General features: G+C 36.6%; 1 long non-coding RNA gene across 1 annotated transcript; it reads left to right on the top strand.

The window, feature by feature from the left end:
• Positions 1-3,340: 3,340 nt before the first annotated feature.
• Positions 3,341-18,498, top strand: LOC136009409 (uncharacterized). The gene is made up of 3 exons (XR_010610544.1): positions 3,341-3,646; positions 15,071-15,197; positions 17,688-18,498. It is a non-coding gene; the product is annotated as an uncharacterized LOC136009409 (long non-coding RNA).
• Positions 18,499-22,530: the final 4,032 nt, after the last annotated feature.

The raw sequence follows: 22,530 nt of genomic DNA, 5'->3' as shown, positions 1-22,530 counted from the left end.
AAAGGTCATCTGTGTTTTCTTCTCTTATCAGAACATACTGCAAGTTTTCAGATAGTGTTATCTACTGCCATCAGGGTAGGGCAACATCAGCTGACCCTTCTTCTCTTTCCAAATTAAGCCTATCAGTCCAGCCCAGTTGGTGTCATATAAGGCTAAAAGATTACATCAGCAGTGGTTAAATATGATTTTGCTCTCTCTAGTTAACTCTTGGTGGAACTAACTTCTCCTCCTTTAGTAGTTTGCCCTTGAGAAACACTTCAGTTCTGTTAATAGTAAATAATAATGCTCTCTTAACTCCTTATAGTGTGGAAAAATAATGTCTAATAATCATGTAAAAGAGCCATATCTGATATCTGATATGGTGAATACAACACAAATATAGTAAAGAAATTGTAAGCCTATATCACATACAGGAAACCTCAGTGTACAAATATGGTCCTGCTTTCTCTCGGGAAGGAACTGTCCTTGGGAAGGAACAGTTGCTTGAGAGACACTTTGCCATGACAAAGAAACTTTTTTCTGTACTTAGCTAAGAGTAATATACTTCTTCCCTTCTTTCTGTTGCTTCTTAAGTTTTCTACCTTGTTTTAGCAGGAGTCGACTGGAATGATGAGTACTTAGCCTTGTATCAGATTACTGTATATGTTTGGGGTTTTTTTAATTCTGTGGGTGTTCAGCTTTGTCCTGTATTTTCTCTTGTACCTTTTGAGATAATACAAATGTTAGATCTGCATACCATTCCTGTACTTTCTGCCTGTAAATGAAATGACATGACAGTTTACTCTATGGATCTGTAAGAAACTGACTAATAAATGTTTTCCAGGATTTTTTCTTCTAGGTCAGCAGTTTGCAAACAGTCTTTCAAATTCTATTAAAATGTTTTATTTCCCTGAGGGTCTGTGGATAACAAAAAGGAAGAACATCTGTACTTAATATTTTATTCCTCCAGAAAATCCTTCCAGTACATGTGAAAAAACAAAAACATCTGCTAGTGACCAGGTACTCCAAATTTCCTTTACTATTGAATGTTTTGAATAGAAATCTGATTATTATGTTGAAAATAATGTAAGAAGTTAGGGTTGTTTCAGGCATTTATATGGTACTTAATAAATATGAAAGTAGAGTGGATTATCCTGCTATTGTTTTAAGTTGTTTTCCTAAGCCACAACAATTCTATTCTATTAAGAATCTGAGCTAAGTTATACATATAATTTTTTTCTTTTGATATTGCATGGGATAAAGCTGTATTTAATATATTGAGATTTTTCTCAAATTAAATAGCATTTCAGAATACTTGATCTTCCGGTGAATTCTTGATACTCAACAGAGATACTTAAGCCTCACTGTATCCCAGGTTCCTGAACAATCTGAACAAACCTGAGTTTAAATTGCTTGAATAAAGAATCAGGGAATTAGCCTATATATGACAACAGCTAGGCCAAACTTCCACCGATTCAACTGTGTTCATTTCAGAAGATGACAAAAGGATCAGTGCTAACTGGTTTTGTGTGTGCTGGAAACAAACCTGGAGTCTGCCTGACTTCTCTAACAGCTCCTGCAACAGGAGTGGCAGATGCCACAAAGTCTGTTGAGATCGCAATGCCTGGACAAAATATAGAATGAAGATGCAAGTTTCAAAACAGCTGGTAAAGACAAAAGCAAAGTAACCCGAACTGATCTTTTCTGAAAAAAGATGTCCAGAAAAAGAAATGAGTCACAGAAAATAAAAAAATAAAAAAAATCTAAATTGATATGAAATTGGTACTTAAATTCATCACTTCAGTTTACTTTGTGGCTTGTGATCTCATTCAGTGTATTTCAACAACCTCCTGCATTGACCATCAGTCTCTGAAGCATAAATATAGAAGAATGAAAACAAAGTATAAAAGCATGAATGTAGAAAATATGCCTGCATATCAAAGACACCTCTGACCTCTGCACCCCATGATCATGTAACTTGCAGGATTATTTCAATCTTTGTTAAATATTCTCTACAAACCAAAACAAGGAAAGCAGTGGGCAAGGAAAAAACATGGTTTTAAAGGTGAGTTTGTTTTGTTGGGGGTTTTAGTATTTTAAAGTAGTGATGGAAGGTAGCTTTACTGTGAGACTAAACATGATCAAGATGTTTTTGGAACACTCAACAAAAACTCTACAGTGCAATTCACAATCCATGGACTTTAAAAAAAGACCCAGCCTATCAAAAAATATAGTGATCCTGAACATGAATAACTACTTAGGGAATTGTGTGGAAACTGAAGTAGGAAAATATAGCTAAGCTTTGTCTTTATTTTTGTTAATTCTATCTATATTTTCAGGTAAACAGATAAAAACGATGTTTTCAAACCTCCACAAGTCTGGGTATTAAGTATAAAGTACATCAAATGTCCTTGAAAAAAGTTACATGACAAACTGTAAGAGGGAGATCCCTGAGGACATAGAATACTTGGAGTACTGTGTGCAATTCTGGTGTCCTCAACATAAAAAGGACATGGAGCTGTTGGAACAAGTCCAGAGGAGGACCACGAGGATGACAAGGGGGCTGGAGCACCTCCCGTATGAAGACAGGCTGAGAAAGTTGGAGCTGTTCAGCTGGAGAAGAGAAGGCTGCATGTAGACTTCATAACAGCCTTCCAGTATCTGAAGGGGACCTGTAAGGATGCTGGGGAGGAACTGTTCATTAGGGACTGTAGTGATAGGACAAGGGGGAATGGGTTTAAACTTAAACAGGGGAAGTTTAGGTTAAATATAAGGAAGAAATTCTTTACTGTGAGGGTGGTGAGGCACTGAAACAGGTTGCACAAAGAAGTGGCAAATGCTCCACCCCTTGCAGTATTCAAGGCCAGATTGGACAGGGCCTTGGGCAACATGGTGTGTTGTGAGGCATCCCTCCCCATGGCAGAGGGTTTGGAACAAGATGATCCTAAGGTCCTTTGCAACCCTAACTATTCTATGATTCTATTATTCTATGACACATGAGAGGCTATATGTGGCTGTTGAGGTAAAAGAGGATCTAGCTCAAACAGCATTAAGTTTGTTGTCAGACAACTGATTTTGTAGTCCTACAGATAAAAGAAGTATATGACACAAGGTTTGTACTTCTGGTATGTTCCTACAGGTCCAGAGCTGGGAACTGTGACTTTTCTTTTCAGCTTGGAAAACTAAGGGCACAGAAGGGTTGAACAGCTAGATCTCAGCACAGCAATCTGATTAATATATAACAGGGAACACACCCACATCTTCAAAAAGTCGAGAAACATCCCCTCTCACCTTACTTTCTGTTTCAGTGCAGCCAGTCACAATAGAGAAAAAACTGTTGTCCTGCGGTGAATGTGTGCCAGACACAATGAATTACATACTCCAGCAAAAGAATAGGAAAAAGAAGAACTGCTTCAAAACCAAGGTCTAACTTCTGTGATTTAACTCCTTACCAAAAAGCCTCCTGTTTGCAATGTAATCAAGCAGTTGCCCACAAGAACTGCTTTCCTTCTTCAGTGCAGAATATATAAGCTGTTCACTGGGAATCCTGGAAGTATGTTTGGTCAAGACTGACTTGGGGAAATTAATTATTTTTTCCTTAGTGTAGTGTACTGAGGCTTTGCTCCATGGCTACAAACCACCCAGCAAAACAACTTGTATTTACCAGGTAAGGTGAGCTTCACTAACTTACATTCAAGACAATAGCTCTGATTTCTGCAGAATACATTAATTTAAATTGTATCTGTTGAATCACAATAGGCCTGCCTGAATAAGACCTGCACTACTGAAAACAGTAAGAACAGGACTGGTCATACAATGTGGGGTTTCCTAAATAGTTTACTGTATAGTCATATATCTAAACTAAAATAAATTAGAACATGGTCTTCCATCTCCTCATATTATGATCAGTTCTGAAACATATGGATTTTAATAGAGTTAAAAACTGACTTCCATTTACTCCTGCCTTTGCTGACATTCTTGTCTGGCAATTGCACCACTAATGAATTAAGCATTTGAGTATGTTCTGCACTCTCAAAAGCAATTATTTTAGCCTTTCACATACTCAGACTCAGTACAGAACATAACAAGCACAGCTTTCTGTCAGGTTAATTCTGATGTGGGATACAATCATTTATGGATGTATAACACACTTGTTTTCTTCACAAACTGAACCTGAATAATTAAGCTGTATGCATCGCTTTACACTCACCTAATGTAGCAACATACTGGTTAGCAGATATCTGAGCACACTGGTAATATAATACCATATGTACTTTGACTAAAAGCCTTTCTTTTATTATTTTTTTTTCAATAGCTGAAATCACAGTGAAATAGGTAGCTATTAAGAAGAAGATATAACTAAATTATGTCTTCAAATTGCATTAACAAAGTATAGTTTCTGTACATCAGCGGTACTGCTGAAAGTGTAGTTTTTAAGCCTAGCAAACCAAGTCCGGAAAATTCATCAAGTTACAGATGCTGAAGGCTTATTCCTGCAGTACTTAAGCTGCAAGGGTCTTCCCACCTATGCTAATATTTAGCTTTGTGCATAGATAGACTTTGGCACTGGAAATGCTTTCAGAAACGAGCTGATGGGCTGTCATGTATCCAAGAGGTAAATATGACAGTTAAAAAATAAATAGGCAGTGAAGCACAAAACCTGGCTTGGCATCTGACCAATCATTTTACAGATTCAGATACCCACAGTTATAGTCCCCAGCTGCTTGTCATTACTTGCTTTCTACAGGTCTGTGGGTTTTCAGATTTGTTCTTGTGGTCAGGTAATAAAGGAGGCTAAGCCTTCTACAGCTAGTTACTGTCAAAATCAGGTTTATCAGATTAAATTCTTTAAAATGTTCTTTGTGAACACAACTGATTTTTATTAGCTAGACTCAAAAAAAGAAACACACAAGTGGGAAGCCCTGTGTGTGCCGTCTAGCCAACTGGTTGTGTGAAACAGCTGGAGGAAACAAGCAGGTAAGGATCTACTTCTTGAGAACAGTTTCTTGCAGATAATGCACTAAAGAGCATATAGCTGTGCCTCACCAACAGCAGTATTGTTGAAGCCAAGCTCATGTTATAGCAGCTAATCTTCCTCTTAAAGTGGCTATAGTATTCAAATTACCAGGAAAAGATGCCTATGTTCACACTTGTTGTTCAAAGTCCCTGTGTTAGTGGAAAAAAAGAGGTACTCGTGAAACACAGTTCTCCCTTGTCCTACTGTAGATAACTAGCATGAGATTAATCTCATTCTAAAAGGTTCTTTCAGTTCTTACAGAGAATGCTTGGACTTGCATAACAGATGCAGATATTTTCATTTGAGATATCTAAAGATATGGAGAGTGATCCTAACCTGTGTATCATTATGTAAAAGTCCCATGAAAAACTGGATTTATTTTTGTAAGACTGGTCATCTCTAACATGTTAATTCAGACTACTTGGACTCTTATTTATTTATTTTTTTTTAATCCAGCTATTTTATAATGTAAAAGTCATGAGGAGTTCTGGGAATGGAGATGTGGAACTCAGAGGTACATCTATGTTAATAATTAAATTTATCTGAGACCACACTCAGACACTGTTCAATTTACTAGTATATATGTAGCCTAAGAGTCTTCTTGACAGCTGAACAATCTAAATCCCTAGCTATGGTTTTAAGTTTTCTCACTTGCCTCTGAATGAAATCGTATATTCCTGTATGGCATGCAAACTGTCTTCAGGAGGAGTGAAAGCAAACACTCTGACAAAGAACACTTTTTTGCATAATGACTAAGAGTGTTTACCCAGGAACTTGAGTTGCTATGCAGAGTTACAGTTATGTTTTACAACAAAACATGAATGCAGTTTCTCTCAAGCTCTGCATCTCATTTTAACCTAACTGAAATAGCTGCTCAGGTCCAGAAGAAAGCTAGAAATTCATTTTTTTCTTTCCCATTTCTGTCAGCTGATTTACATTTCCTATTGCCCAGCATGCTAATGCTCATGAAATTCCCTTCACATGAGATTAAGGCACTAAACTCCCCATAGTGAAGTTCACTCAGCATAATTTGAGGACTTTACAGTCTTGGACATAACAATAACCATGTTTGGTTTTAAATCTAGTTTCAAGGCCTAAAATGAGGTTTATAGATTCCTCTCTGAAGGATAGGAGACCATGAAGCAACACAAATGCCACATACTGTGTCAAAGTGTATTTTTATTGATTTGTCACAGAGTGAGGATGAAACTACCCTTTGAATTTTAGGTTCACTGATTTGTCACAGGCAGGCTTTGCAGGACCCCATTGCAGGCATATTACATACTTAAAATATTATCAAGCATATGTTTTCAAAACCAGCTGTCAAATTCTAAAAGAGAAAAGGACATAAAAAGATGTGCTTGAACAACAGGCTAAATGTGTATTGAGGTGCCTTCATTTATCTACAGAGTAGTTGCCATCTCCTCTAAATCGCTCTTGAAAGTGGGATTTAGATGTTTCCATAATTCTCTCCACAACAGTCCTATGGCCTGTGTTACCTGGTTTGATCAGTATGGAATTTTACAAATGTATAGGTTCTGTAACACTAGCAATAGAAAATTGAATAGATCAGTTATATATTGGAATGGTCAGAATTATAGAATCACAGATCAGAATTTTTCTAATTCCATAGTGACCATATTCTGACACTATCAGTCACTTGAAAGTATTTTATATTAGAAATAGCCAGATGGAGCTAACTGTATTATTCCAAGAGTTTGTTCTTATTCAGTGTAACAGTGCTGACATTTAGACTTTCAAATTTAAAAAGAGATGAAGAAACTGTGCCTCATTTACTCCTGCAAAGCGGTACTTTAATCTTACTTCAAAAATAGTTGTAATGGTATCAGTGAGGTCACTAATACAGGAATCTCTCCCAAAATAAAATAAAATGCAATCTGAACAGAACACAGATGTTCATTCCCTGCTATGAGATTTTGAACATGAAAAGACACTGTGAATAATTACTATTGTAATACAAATCTGTGCTCTAAATTTAAAATATCTTTTTAATTTATACCTGGTATTAAACCCATGCAAAATAATGAAAATTAAAAAGACTGGAAAACAAGTTAAAAACTCAGTCTTTGCTTTGGGTTTGTGACTGCCATGTGCAGTATTGGCCAGGCTTGGCCAGTTTTTCAGTTTCTTCCCAGCTATGCAACACTCTTAGACTTCTAAATTAGACCCTTTTTGGCAAATCAATAACCATTTACATTTGGGAAACAGTAGTCCTCATCAAAAGGGGCCATGTTGTGGGAAAGTAATTACTCTTGATGTGGAAGAGAACAAGAAACCATATCATTGAAAGAAAGACGCATTAATGAATCCATTTTCCACAGCTTCACAGATGAGGGGAAAAATAACTTGGCTCAATATAACATTATAATAACCATTTGTATCATGAAACAGACAGGAACTTAGTTCTTCTAACTTGAACCTAGCACACGGTTTGACATTATTTAAAAATAAGGATAAACAGTTCAGGCCTCTAGTCCCTGGAAACACTGAAAGCATTTGGCTTCATTGTTGTCTCTAGAGTCTGGAAAGATCCCTTTTGAATCACTGTCAAATGGGAACAGTAAATGTTTACTGATTTCCAGCTATGGTATAATATTTTGGTTCCAATTTTTTTCTCCCAAAATGTTGAATTCTGTAGCAGTAACATTTAGTCTTTCTAAATACTTTTTTTTTTTTTTACTAACCTTTCAAGACTATAAAAGATGGCATTCAGCATCTAAGAAAGTCACCAAAGTAACAGGTAACCATTACAGTGGATTCTTTTTACTTTAATAAATGTACACAGCAATTCACAGAATCACAGAATCACAGAATCCCAAGGGTTGGAAGGGACCTAAAAAGATCATCTAGTCCAACCCCCCCGCAAGAGCAGGGTAACCTACAGTACATCACACAGGAACTTGTCCAGGCGGGCCTTGAATATCTCCAGTGTAGGAGACTCCACAACCCCCCTGGGCAACCTGTTCCAGTGCTCTGTCACTCTTACAGTAAAGAAGTTCTTCCTGATGTTAACGTGGAACTTCCTATGTTCCAGTTTACACCCATTGCCCCTTGTCCTATCACTGGATATCACTGAAAAAAGCCTAGCTCCATCATCCTGACACCTACCCTTTACATATTTGTAAACATTGATGAGGTCACCCCTCAGTCTCCTCTTTTGCAAGCTAAAGAGACCCAGCTCCCTCAGCCTCTCCTCATAAGGGAGATGTTCCACTCCCTTAATCATCTTTGTGACTCTGCGCTGGACTTCTTCAAGCAATTCCCTGTCCTTCTTGAACAGAGGGGCCCAGAACTGGACGCAATATTCCAGATGCGGCCTCACCAAGGCTGAGTAGAGGGGGAGGAGAACCTCTCTTGACCTACTAACCACTCCCTTTCTAATGCATCCTAAGATGCCATTTGCCTTCTTGGCCACAAGAGCACATTGCTGGCTCATGGTCATCCTCCTATCCACCAGGACCCCCAGGTCCCTTTCCCCTTCACTACTTTCCAGCAGGTCAACCCCCAACCTGTACTGGTACATGGGGTTGTTCTTCCCCAGATGCAAGACTCTACACTTGCCCTTGTTAAATTTCATCAAGTTTCTCCCCGCCCAACTCTCCAGCCTGTCCAGGTCTCGCTGAATGGCAGCACAGTCCTCTGGTGTGTCAGCCACTCCTCCCAGTTTTGTGTCATCAGCAAACTTGCTGAGGGTGCACTCAGTTCCCTCATCCAGGTCATTGATGAAAATATTAAACAGCACCGGTCCCAGCACCGACCCCTGGGGAACTCCACTAGTCACAGACCTCCAGCTAGATTCTGCGCCATTGACCACAACTCTCTGCCTTCTTCCTTTCAACCAGTTCTCGATCCACCTCACTACTTGATCGTCAAGCCCACACTTCCTTAGCTTATCTATGAGGATGCTGTGGGAGACAGTATCAAATGCCTTACTGAAATCAAGAAAAACTACATCTACCGCTCTACCATCATCCCTCCACCTAGTCACTTCCTCATAGAAGGCTATAAGGTTGGTCATACATGACTTCCCCCTCATAAAACCATGTTGGCTGTTCTTAATGACCCCCTCATCCTTGATATGCCTAGTGATGGAGTCAAGAATAAGTTGTTCCATCATCTTTCCAGGGATGGAGGTAAGGCTGACCGGTCTATAATTACCCGGGTCCTCCTTCTTGCCCTTCTTATAGATTGGTGTGACCTTTGCCATCCGCCAATCCTCAGGCACCTCGCCCGTTTCCCACGACTTACCAAAGATGATGGAAAGTGGCCTAGCAATGACCTCTGCCAGCTCCCTCAGCACCCGTGGGTGCATTCCATCCGGACCCATCGATTTACAGATGTCCAGTTTGCATAGCTGATCCCTAACCCAATCCTCATCTACCAAAGCAAACTCCTCCTTTGTCCTTACTCCTTCTGGGGCTATAGAAATCCGGGGCCCTCGGGGAGAGTCTGCAGGAGTAAAGACAGAGGCAAAGAAGGCATTCAGCACCTCTGCCTTCTTTATATCCTCTGTCTCCAGGGTACCCACTTCGTTCAGCAGTGGGCCTATATTGCCTCTTGTTTTAGTTTTATTTGCTATGTATTTGAAGAAGCCCTTTCTATTGTCTTTAACCCGACTAGCAAGATTGAGTTCCAAGGAGGCCTTAGCTGTCCTAATTGCCTCCCTACATCCTCTAACAACTGTCCTATATTCCTCCCAAGCGGCCAGCCCCTCCTTCCATAATCCATAGATTCTCCTTTTCCACTTGAGTTTGCCCAGCAGCTCCTTGTTTAACCACGCCGGTCTCCTAGATCCCTTACCTGACTTCCTACTCATTGGGACGCTCCGATCCTGAGCTTGGAAGAAGCGGTCCTTGAATGCTAACCAACTATCTTGAGCCCCTTTACCGCCTAGTACACTTTCCCATGAGACTTCCCTTAGCAGTTGACTGAAGAGGCCAAAGTTGGCCCTTCGGAAATCCAGAACTGTGGCTTTGCTGGGTATTCTATTCCTCCCACACAGGATCCTAAACTCCACCATCTCATGGTCACTGCAGCCAAGGCTGCCATTGACCGTCACCACTTCACATTTCCATGTCAAACAATAAATCAATGGAAGCATATTCTAACAGGCTGAATTTTATTGATTACCAACAGAAAGGAATTTTTTAATCAGTAGCAGATATTATTTTGATCTCTAAAGTCTAATTCTAGATATAATGACAGCTGTATATCTGCATCTTGAACCTTCAGGTGAGTTTACATGGAGAAAACTGTCACAGCCACACTGATGACTGGTACTTCTAGAGCATCCTCTATCCCTTTTTCCTACTTGGAAAATTAATGAAAAATTATTTTTTTTGGTGGGGGAGGTGGGGTGGAGTTTAATTTTTCTTAGCTTCCTAAGATCTGTGGACATCATCTGGCAGACAATGAATAGTAGTAGTTAATGTTCCAGAATAACTAATATACAGCAATGAAAAGAAAACCAGGTTGACCTAACTTCATTATTCTCATAAAATGACCTCCATCTATATTTTTAGCATGAAAAATCATATTAAAAACTACACAATAAGTATCTTCAAAAGAGACTCTGATTGAGAAATAAATTGAATAAAGCCTCCCAGAAGTTTAGATTTATGTGTCTTCTCTTGGATTATTTACAAAACAAAATCCCCAAGGAAACAGCATTTACGTGAAGTAGTTGCAGAGCAATGTATGGGACTTTCATATTGCCTTCTGAATGAGATATGAATGATAAACTTCCCACATGCCATTATACTAATGTCTGGTAGGAAACAAAAACATCTAATGAGGTAGTCAAATGCCATGGCCAGAGCATTTTAGCGTGTTCATGTGCAATGATCACAACATACAAAGTAATGCGATATTATTAATTCATTATTGACTTTATAACAATTTTTGGCATGAAGAAGCAGATCCAAAAATGCAAGCCCTATGATTTCATAAGACATTCAGGGGAATTATAAAGAGCATGGAAGATGTTTTCATATCCCTATGAGCCAACATATGTTGTCATTTCCAGCTGTAATTGTTTAATGTGAAAAACAATAGTTTTCATTTAATACAGACTTATACAAGATGGCAAAATTATTTACACACATCACCATCCTGATGTTTGTGTAGGAGTGGAAATAGTTATGAGCAACTTATCTTTTTTTTTAAAAATATTTAATATAGGAAGTAACAATTTTTCAGTTCATAGAAGAACTAAAAACTGTTTGAATAAAAAAATTAATCATAACAAAACAGAGCATCCAACTCCTAGCACCCTATCCTACCACTCTGAACTGTGCAAACAGAACTCAAAAGTCAATTTGAGTGACAAAAGAATTCATAAATCAAGCTTTTGAAATTAGAAAAATAGAACACATAGATATTGTACTACCATGACCTACTCAGTTTCTACCTTGATGTATTTAGATCAATAGTGACATCTATAACCACTACACTAGTCATTTGCTTTGTTATACAGTTATACCTACTTAATTTATCATTATACCCTAGCTATTGAAGTTGCACTAGATTGTAGTCTGTCTTGTCAGGCATTTCCATGCAGTATGTTCCAGCCATAGCTTTTCCTATCTGCTTTTCCTATGTATAATTATTGAAGTGAGCAGAAACTGGCACTGCTGAAGAACCAGTGTGCTTAGATCACCATTCGAGACCTCATGAATTTTCATTGAGCTCAAGTGGCCTCATGACATATTTCCACCTCCAGTGAGTAACTGGAGTGTAGTGAAAAAAGCAAGGCTTGTTTTTCCCCTAAATACACAGTTTAAGTTTCACCAGAAATGTCTGCATGTTTATGTTCTTTTGTTTTTTTTAACAGCACCATATAAGTAGAGTACAAAACTGGTAATGGTCAAGTGAATTCTCCCAACTGTAGACTTTATTCTCTAAGGATGACAATCAAGAATCTTTCATGAGGTCTGAATTCTCAAGCATATAAAATTTTCTATTGACAAAAAGCCTATGTCAACAACCTTTAGCAACTGCATAGCTGTAGCTGTTAGTAACTTTCCTGTGTTTTACCACTTTTATTGCTAAATAATTTCCATTTCAGAAAAGAGATAAATCTCTATACAGTGCTCTTCCTTACAGCAGGCATAGTATTTTGCAAGTAGCATTGTGCATTACAAAAAAACCTTGAGATACATTATTTACAGCCTAAAACAATACTACAGATACTGCTGCCAAATGATGCTTTCACAGAATCACAGAATCACAGAATCCCAAGGGTTGGAAGGGACCTAAAAAGATCATCTAGTCCAACCCCCCTGCAAGAGCAGGGTAACCTACAGTACATCACACAGGAACTTGTCCAGGCGGGCCTTGAATATCTCCAGTGTAGGAGACTCCACAACCCCCCTGGGCAGCCTGTTCCAGTGCTCTGTCACTCTTACAGTAAAGAAGTTCTTCCTGATGTTAACGTGGAACTTCCTATGTTCCAGTTTACACCCATTGCCCCTTGTCCTATCTAACACTAAGAATGGATTTAGGGGTGTGAAACAGATACAGTTAGTATCTGTTTGTCTTCTGTAAACACTACTGCTCCTAAAAGCTATTGCCAGTATTATTATGCACTACTTAAGACCTTATGTGGCTGCCAATACTTTTACCTGTGGTACCTTTCACTGGTTTAGTATTTCAGAGAAGTGAGTTTCTATTAACAACAATTTAATGGAAAAATTCTGAAATCTCTTACTATAAGACCTGTTATTTAAGAACTAACAGAACTAAGAGTCACCTATTTTGTTCTAGACTCAATACAAACACTAGCATATGCTACAAAAAGGAACCTCTTTTGGGGCCCATTCTTGGACCATACTTTTTGTTTTAGTTAAGACAATACTTTTTAAAAATACCTTTTAAACAACAAAGTATCTTCAAAAAGATGGGTGAAATCTGCTTAACTCGAGCACATTTGCTAAAACTTGTCAGTTAAGTATCAAACAAATGAAAACATTTCTTTCTTAATTTCTTAATGCTAACAGACTTTTTGCTGACATTTGCAATTTGCTGACATTAATGCAATTTCAGATTCAACAACCTCCTTTGGATACAAAGAGCAGCAAATTCACGCACAGAGAAGAAAATAGTTAAAAGCTAAATGGGATGGAACAAGAAAAAATACAGCTGTTTTCAAACTTTCACAATTCTGTTTGAATGGGTACCTCAAACTTTCTACAAAAATCTATCATATTAACTAGAATAATGTCACTCAATACTCAGGAAAACAGTGTAAAACCAATTCCCAAATAAAAATCTAAAAAAGGAAAAAAAGTTGCAGATTAATCATGACTCAGCATATGTAATTATGCTATTACCCCAGTCATAATAAATTAACTTGATTCATCTAACTAAAACAATTTACAAGACATAGAATTATGATCTTAACTCAAGATCAGGCATCACTGTGAAACATCCTGGTTAACTGGACCTTCAAATTAAGTACCTCTCACTATATCTGAATCCATTGTATTTCTATTAGTTCCTGTTTAATTTCATCAGCATGCTTTCTGTTGAAAATGGATTGGATGTTTAAACTGCATTGTGGTGGCATAAATATAGCCACAACATTCATTTTGTTGATGAATCTAGTTAATTCCTACTGTAGGAGCAGTACTGAAAAACAGCAATGCAACCTTTTTTGTTGGGTCAGAAAATTGAGATCATCCTTTGATTTGGCACGCCATATTCTAGATATATGTATCCAAACATATGTTCCAATTTTGTTTTTTCTCTACATAACTCATCATAATTCCTAAATATGAAAGCTAATGTTACAAAGCTGCAAAGAAAAAGGAACAAAAAAGGAAATATGTTACCCATAAATGTAGTCTAATGTAATTGATTCTAAGAATGAATTTGATATACATTTCTCTTTCATTAGCTTGGAAAATGTGAGGGCTTTGGGGTGACATTTAGTGTTTTGGTAGAAGCCGCTTCGATTTTGCTCTTATTTCTTCCAGATGTATCAAATGGGAAAATTTTACTTATGTAAAATCTCATGACCTGGTTCACCACCTTCAAATTTTTTTTAATACATAAGCAGGCACATGACATCAATCCTTACTTTTAAAAATACATTTTTATAAGCTTTTCTTTGTTCTGTGTTTTTTAAAATATACTTCATCGTTAAGCACAATTAAGGGGAGTAAATATTATGAAAGATTCTGCTTCTAGTCTTTAGAAGCCAACAAAATACAACTGTTTAAATTGTGCACGACCAAGAGATTCTGATAGTCAAGTAGGATGAATCACAAAAATGTCATAACCATAGAAAGGAAAGAATGGGACTTGAGAACTAAAGATTATTCTGTGCAGGTGATGTCAGCTGCTTTTCCTTAACCTGAAATTACTGTAGAAGTCATCCAAGTAAAAAAAACACAGCATCAGCAGTTTACAGGACTCCAAATATAACCAATTTAGCTACAAGGGGAAAAAGATAATAATCCAATCCAGCAAAAAATATTTTCAAAGTAAATACCACTTATGTTGCAGCTTTTTATATGGGAGAAAATGAAAAGTATTAGCAATAATGGATCAATTTAGTACAGACAAGCAAAGGGGAAAAAAGAAAAAAGCCATCATGGTTTTATAACCTCCCATATTGTTTTGGATAGTTCTTAAATGGAACATATTTTTTGCATATAAAAATATCTGGTTTCAAAGACACTGCTACAGTGATATTTTGAAAGTATACGCTTACATGCTTGGTTTTATGTTTTCTGCAAGTTCCTTGATAATCTTACTCTACAGTCTTACTCAGTGCCTTTAATACTGCCTTTCGAAAGATTTCATTTTATTCACTGGTATTTTCTGTGTATCACTACTGCATGTGCAGGATGGATGTAAAGTGACAAAGTACTATGAGCAAAGGGAATTCATTCTGTACTTTTAGATCCTTCTTGCAGATTTACGTGTCATGCAAAATTTATTAAAATCATCCAAACTCTGGTCACTTATAAACACCCTTAAAAAAAAACCAACTGGCAACAACAACGTTTCCTTTTTCTCCACTGAAGTATATAATTTCTTCTTTTTCAGAAAGCTCTACTAATATCACTGATAGAAGGATGGCTCCTGAGTTATGAACAGCCACTCTACGCATTTCAAACCTAATTGCACTGAAGCCCTGAAAAGCCGCAGTGAGAGCTTTATATTACTAGGAAAGGTAGTTGCTTGCATTTGTCAGCAGTCTTACACCTTAAGATCCAGAGGTCTGGCAAGTGAAAGCTGTTATAAGTAATTGAACTGAAACAAAAGGGTCTCTTTGCAGAAGGATTAAGTACAAAACACTTGGTAAAGTTAGAGTCTGACACTCTAATCTTTGTAAGATTAGTCTGACACTCAATGTTCAACACAAAATGTGCAAAAGAAGAAAAAAAAATATTTACTGCTTATTTCAACACTAGAAAACTGAAAAATGTTGACCTGATATATATCAGTTGTCCTTGTATAAAATGTCATGTGGTGAAGTATTGTCTTCTGAAACCAGTGACAGTACTTTCAATGAGTTCAGAAGGCCCATGACCCCATCAGTCTCACAGCATCCAAAGGGTGGCTATGACTTTTACTTCTAAATATCCCCACCTTTGGAAACCGCAGCCACTGTGTACCAGTCTTTGCCTGGTGTACATATCATTGTTACTACACTTATTAAAAAAAATAATAAAATACTGTCTTGGAGGTTGAAATTAGTTTGGCAGATTGATTACTGTTTTTTTTTTTAAGTGGTCTATTAGCAATTCCAGTTTTTCTAAGCAATATGAATATTAACATATGGAAGAAAAAACCTTTTTATCCTTTGTTGTAGAATTTCCATCTTGTTATACATCTCTTGACATTCTGCTTTTTAGACTGAAAATTTGAAAATGATTCACTGAATGCAAACATTCCTAATGCCATTTTATTGGATTTTTTATTTAATAGGTGTCATTTATTACAGTATATTGCACAAAGATTAAAAAAAATCAACAAACTTTTAAAAATGCATTGAAGTTACAAACCAGTAAGTTTGCTTGATTTCAGTTATCTTTGCATTGCTTTTTACATTGCAAAATCAATAACGGGACACTATATGAAAACAGAGGGCCACATATGCAATGAAATGAGAAAAACTATAGAATTTTCATATAAAGTTGCACATTACAAGATACCTTTAGCCTACATACCGATAACCTTGTCTCTAAGTGTTTTTAGGCTATTTCCTGTTAACACTTAGTAAGCATTTATAAGACACAGTCCATGCAACAAATTCCTGTTATTGATCGACCCTGCTGTGTTTTTAACCTTTTGCAATGCATTAAATTCCTTTTATCTGTAGATGTGCATGACCCTTTTCAATTAGTTTTGTTACTGCTATTGCAGTAACACATCTGATAACACTGCAAAACATGCAGTGGTCTAAGAGAGCACCGTCAACATACAGGATACTTTACCATGACTGATCTTATTCCCATTTCTAATTATTTCAGTAGGAGAATCCTTACTGCTTTATTCCTTACTATTGTCTACATAACACTTTAATGTTTTAAATTCAAATCAATTATAAAAACTTATATCTTAATATCTGCTGCCTGCAGAGTCTGGACTTTCTATTTTTTTCTATTTTTAGGAAGAAAATATGGATTTTGTAATACCAACTTAGATATACAAAGGGCTCAGATGAAAAAAAATGCAGTTCTCAGGCTAAGCACTCCATTTAGTTGTTTTCAGCTTTAAAGATGATATGGGTAATAGCTGCAAAATCAACTGGGTTCTTCGCATCCACTTGTTATTGTCAGATCACAACAATATTATTTAAACTGAGACTGCAAACAAATCCCATGTCTTTGCTTTACCTGTCCTAGTTTCTAACAAATCCCAACAGAAAAAAGGTCCTTTAAGTAAGCAAGAAGAAAAAAGGCTCTTCCATTTGTGAATGATCCTGAATAGCCAAGAGCGTGACCAGTGGGTAATGACAGGCTTCAGTACAACACACACACTTACCAGAATCTTGCAATCTAGTTCAGTTTTTTGAGTATCCTAATAATACACCAATACACTTTGGTTTACAATGCAGTGCAACTCTAGTGTTTTTATGTTATCATTCAAAGTAAAAGAATTTTTATAATTATAGGAGAAAACATACCTAGGAGTACTTTCTATGTGCTATATTTTCATATAAAATACTTTTTTCACTCTTACAAAAGACAATGAAGTTTAGTTTTGATAAGCAGGTAACTAAATCTTTCAGGTTTTCGATGGTTTCTTTTATTGTGCCTTAATAATTTCTTTGGAATTATATGTGTTCATTCATAATTACCTTGCCTAGCTGTCTCTGTTCTTAAAGGATATCTCCCACGTCTAGAAAGGCCTATTCAAGCATTCTTCAACTTAAGCCATATTCTCATTGGCTTATCAAACTCCAAATTTCTTTGATTTTTATAAGGAAAGATCAGACCTATTTCCTACCTAGGATAGCCTAAAGACTGAATCTCAATCTGTTCAATATTTTCCAATACATTCTATGGAACCAGAAAATTCCCAAATTCTTACTGCATCTGGTACGTATCTTGAAATTTCTTTGGTTTTGTGTTCTCTAGAAACTGTTAACTCCTGAAATATATGACTATTTCTTCAAAATATTATAGCTGTTCATGATCTACTTGTTTTTCCTCAGTGTTATTTCATGTACTGCATCACCCTCCCAGATGGTCTATTATTCTGAGCATCTCTAGTGCCTAAGAAAACAAAAGAGCAAAGAAAAATATTTGCTGGATCACCAGGAACGGCTGGATGTACTTTTCAATTTGCTAGTGCAAGCACTTTCAGCTGCATCTTGTTAAAGACTATCAACCAAGGAATCTACCATCGTTCTAGGACATAATGCGCGTGACTGCAAAAAAGGAAGAAATATAATCTCATAATGAGAGCCTGTCTCAGAAGAATGTGCCTTGTTGTGCTCATCAGTGTAGTGGGCCACTGAAAAAGACACTGAGGAGAAAGTGACTGAGCAGAATCTGGGCAGAGTATAACCACAGACCTAGATTGTAAACACCATGAAGAACCACTGTATAACCTGTACTGTGACTGTTGCTGACTTGTTCCAATGGTACTGTATAGAAACACACCACTCTAACTGAACCTCGGTGACCACTAAAAGAACTTAGCTAATTAACTGTAATGGCGAAGCCCATACATGGTTCCCAGACAGTACACGTGGATGACACTATCTACAGACCTTGTCTTGGCCTGTCATTAAATGGCATACCTACATGTAACAATCCTTCACCTGGCAGCAGAAATGATTGATAGATTTGTTTACCTCTAAGAAAATGAGCGTTCACCAGCATCACCAGGGACATCAGGTAGCTATTACCTTTCCTATTGCTTCTACTAACATCAGAAGGGACATAGATCATTATCACCTTTCCTAACACTTTATTGTTGTCACCTTTTGTACGATTTCTATGCTTTACTCAATAAACTAGTTAATTAGCCATAGGTGTCCATGCCTTTCTCCTTGATTTCCATAAAGAACCAGTACCTCTACAGTGCAAAACAGGGGGGCCTATAAGGAGGCCAAATAAGTGCACCCCAACATTGCTAGAACCTCCCTGTCAGAAAGGTCAGTATTGAATAATTCATTTTTCCTGAGTGAAACTAAAAATTCTCCCTTTTAGATCTGCTGCTAGTTATTCTTCTGTGTCGCCAAACTTTCATGTACTAATCCTGTGAGTTTGCTACACAGCACAAATAAGCATTAGTAAATAACAGTGAACAAAAAAAAAAAAAAGAGCACATTAAAGGAAAAATAATATTTTCACGCACCACTAAGACTTTTGACTATGTTCTTTGTGATGTTGGCAGAGTAGATCAGCTTGATCATTAGCCAGTTGTCAGGCAGGCCTCAGGCAAGAACAGTATCCAAAAGACAATTTAAACAGTATAAGCTTCTATATGTAAATTAATGGAAAATAGGAATACACATGAACAAACTGTAGATTATCTATGGATTTTTACCTTTTTCCCCATACATCTGTAGACAGTTCTGTGGAAAAGTTTCTAACTTTTGCTTTTTATAAGCTTTTTATAGTTTATTTTTTAATCACATAGGAATCTATTACAATGCTAGCATATAAAATGAGCTTAATGAACAAATTCACCACAACAGATATTTTGACACTAGTGTACTTGATTTAAAATTTTCACTTCTGTTCAAACTGCAATATTTCAGGTTTTGGAAACTTGTGGTAACTAAAAATGTAGGTTTGCTTCATAGATCCCTCTGCCCATTTCAGGAATCATAAATTGTCTCAAAATGAAGAGAGAAAGTGGAGATTTGGATCACTGATCTAGAAAACACTGAGTATGGCTTCTCTTTTTTTTTCTTTGGATCAATGATGTTAAAGTGCTGTGGTTTCACACAATGGATAACATGAAAAATGAGAATGAAATCCAAAGCCTTACCTAAAAAAATAAAGTTGGAATCTTTATGATTCTGTTCTACTGTTGGGACAGAGATGTATTGATAAATTATAGAATACCATCTGATCTGCAGTGCAGCTTCTGGCCCTGAGTCTAGAAAGACCAGATGTGCTAACTTTAGGCATAACCTCAGTTACCACTGGGGGATAACCCAGTTTGTGTTGCTTTCCTTTTTGCCCTGTCTGGAGTATGTACAAATACAGCTACTACAGAGGAGACATTACAATAAGCTACCCTGGGGCAATAGGCTGATCCACTGGAGCCCTAAGAAGGGCTTACAAAAAAAGAGTAGATCTATTCTTATTACGTTCAGAGAATGAAAACTACCAATTTATATTTTAAAAATAGGTGTCAGTGTTTTGTTGCCTAGCTAGACCTACAGTCATACATCTTTGACGGAATGAGTTGGATTTCAGTGTTTAATAAACATGAATCCATTGCCACCAGCTCAATCATATCACCTTCAAGCATTGTGTTAAGGACTCTCTAAATGAGAAATTACTGTAGAACAGCCTTTCTTCAGCTGCTTTTCCAATTAACTCCATGTTTGAAACCTTCTGTTTCTGGAATAAGAAAGACAATTGGAATAAGAAATTTTCTGGAATCAAGAGAAATTGCAGACAGACTTAAGATTAGTTAAACAGTTCAAATCGCATAGGAATTACAAATCTTAAGTCATAGTTCAAAGGCAATGGAGTTACAGACTGAACTTGGGTGAAAACAAAGTTTCCTCTCTCATAAAACTGCTCAAGAATGATTTGATTATGTTTGTCAATATTTTCTCTATTGTAATTATTTGCTTTCCCCATTAAAAAAAAAACAAAGCTTTTATAATTCTTATCTCCTGTTATCTCCCTTATCTCATTTAGCATTCAGAGCTACTGCTTAGAAGAGAAATTTGGGGGTTTTATATACATAACCAAATTACAGATGTTAAATGAGTTACAAAACCTTTGTTCCAGGACAAACAACTTATTCCAGCTTCATCTGATATATCCATAGAATGCTTTATTGGATCACTTATTCCAGTTTTAATTATTTATTATTATCATATTTTTGTAGGTATTTATTATCATATTTTTGTAGGTATTAAACTTGCCAAGTACTTGATGCTTAATGTAAGTACAAGAAATAGTACTTGTCCTTTCAAAACACTGGCTATGTTTTCCATCATTAGTCAATTCATATCCTTGTACCACCTCCTGAAGTAGAGCTATGTTTCCCTCTTGGTACTGCTAGCTAAAGAGACTGTTTATTACTTTCCTGTGAAAATTGAATTTTATCAAAATGCATTATTTGTGATTACAGAAACTTGTTTGTTTTAAAAAAGAGGCTTGAAAAAGAGCCAAAGATACTGAAAATGGACTTTCAAAAATATGTGGGCAATGCTGACTGAAAGAAGTGAAACTACAATAAACCGGATTGTTCATAGTCTGTGGACAGATTATGAAATGGGGATTCAAACTAGTTTCCAGAAAGCTTGCAATTGATGTCTGTGACTTTCAGGTCAACCTTTCTTTATGTATGTCTTTGTATATAAGGCAGAATTCTTGTGGATTCACCATTACAGATTTGCAAAGATACAGTTCTCTCCCTCCCACCTGAGTTTCCCTTGGGATGTTTCTGGTTTTGTCTTGCATGTGAAACCAGCGGTTAAAATGTGGATCTTTTCTATTCCTGACCTTATTCACTTAAGCCTTATGTATTTTTAAAAAACAGTATATATTGCTGTTTGAGGAGGAGAGAAGAAACTGCTCCCTTACTGGCCTTCTCCCTTTGGTTGAAGTATGAGATATCTGGTCAACAACCCCTTTACTTTTTGTGAAGTAGCAGGAGCTGAGAGTCAAGTGAAGTTTCTTGATATTAATTTGTACCACACTCATTCACAAAGCAAAATCTTTTATGCAAGCTTTTTTCTCTCATTTCAAGCATCACGTAGAATGGAATAATCCACATCATACCAAGTAATATCTTAGGCAGCTAGCAGTTCATAGAAGAAGATAGGATTATCTGAGACCAGAGGAAAGGAGAGAGAGCAAAAAAAAAAAAAAGAAGCAAAGAAGAAAATACAGAGAGCAAGTGAGAAGGAGGAAAGGGGAAAGAGAAAGAGCAATAAAAGAGTAGAATAGGAAGGATACGAGAGAAAAGACAACCAATGAGTGTCTTATGATAAGCAGCCACAAAACACAGTAGTTTTGACAAAGCTGCGTTAGAATGAGAAAAGGAAAGAATGTAATGTCCATAGTCTTAGCTACCCTTGATCTATTTTTACATTCAGTTTAGCTGAGTTAGTGCTGACCACAGTTTAACTGTAAGAACAAGCAATAATAAACCAAGGTCAGAAAGCATTCATTCGTCTGGGATTAATTCCAGACCAGTTCACCTAAACTGATTTTTTAGATCTGTTTGCTGAAATAGTGCATTTCAAGTGTGCGTATAAACCTTGTCTGATATTTAACAGCAGATTTTCAGAAAGTCCAACTATCATATGAGATCCTCAAAGGAATCTTAAAGAAATGCTGAGTGTTATGAAGCTTTGTCAATCTAAACAATAAGCAGAAAACAAAACACCAAACTTCTTCAGAATAAAGATATCTTTACATTGAAGAAAAAGGAATTGTGAAATTGCCATTGACTCATTATTCATATTTGACTCCATCTTTGAAATAGATAGCTAGAAAGATGCAAATGAAAAGTTATTTGTTTCTCTTCTGTCTGGTAATTTATATAGTCATTTACTTTATAACAAAACCCTGCTGAGTCAGAGTACTAGCATTAATGGTTTTACTGAATTGGAAATATATATGCTAGGCACAAACCACTAGAGGATTAAGACTCAAATCTCTGATTTTGATAAAACAGGGACACTATAGGAAATCATCATTAAAACTCATTGAACAGCTCTAGGGAGGAGCCTTACAAATAAAATGTAATAAGTTTTGCACTGAAAATAGAATTTTCTAGTAATTATGCAGTAAATGTATCTTCATATCTCCTGAAATAGTGAGTGAAAGATCTAGACACTTGCAAATCCT

Source organism: Lathamus discolor, chromosome 2, assembly GCF_037157495.1.
Source record: "Lathamus discolor isolate bLatDis1 chromosome 2, bLatDis1.hap1, whole genome shotgun sequence".
Taxonomy (NCBI): domain Eukaryota; kingdom Metazoa; phylum Chordata; class Aves; order Psittaciformes; family Psittacidae; genus Lathamus; species Lathamus discolor.
The sequence above is the reverse complement of the archived record's forward strand: the minus strand, read 5'-3'. Positions and strand labels throughout refer to the sequence as shown.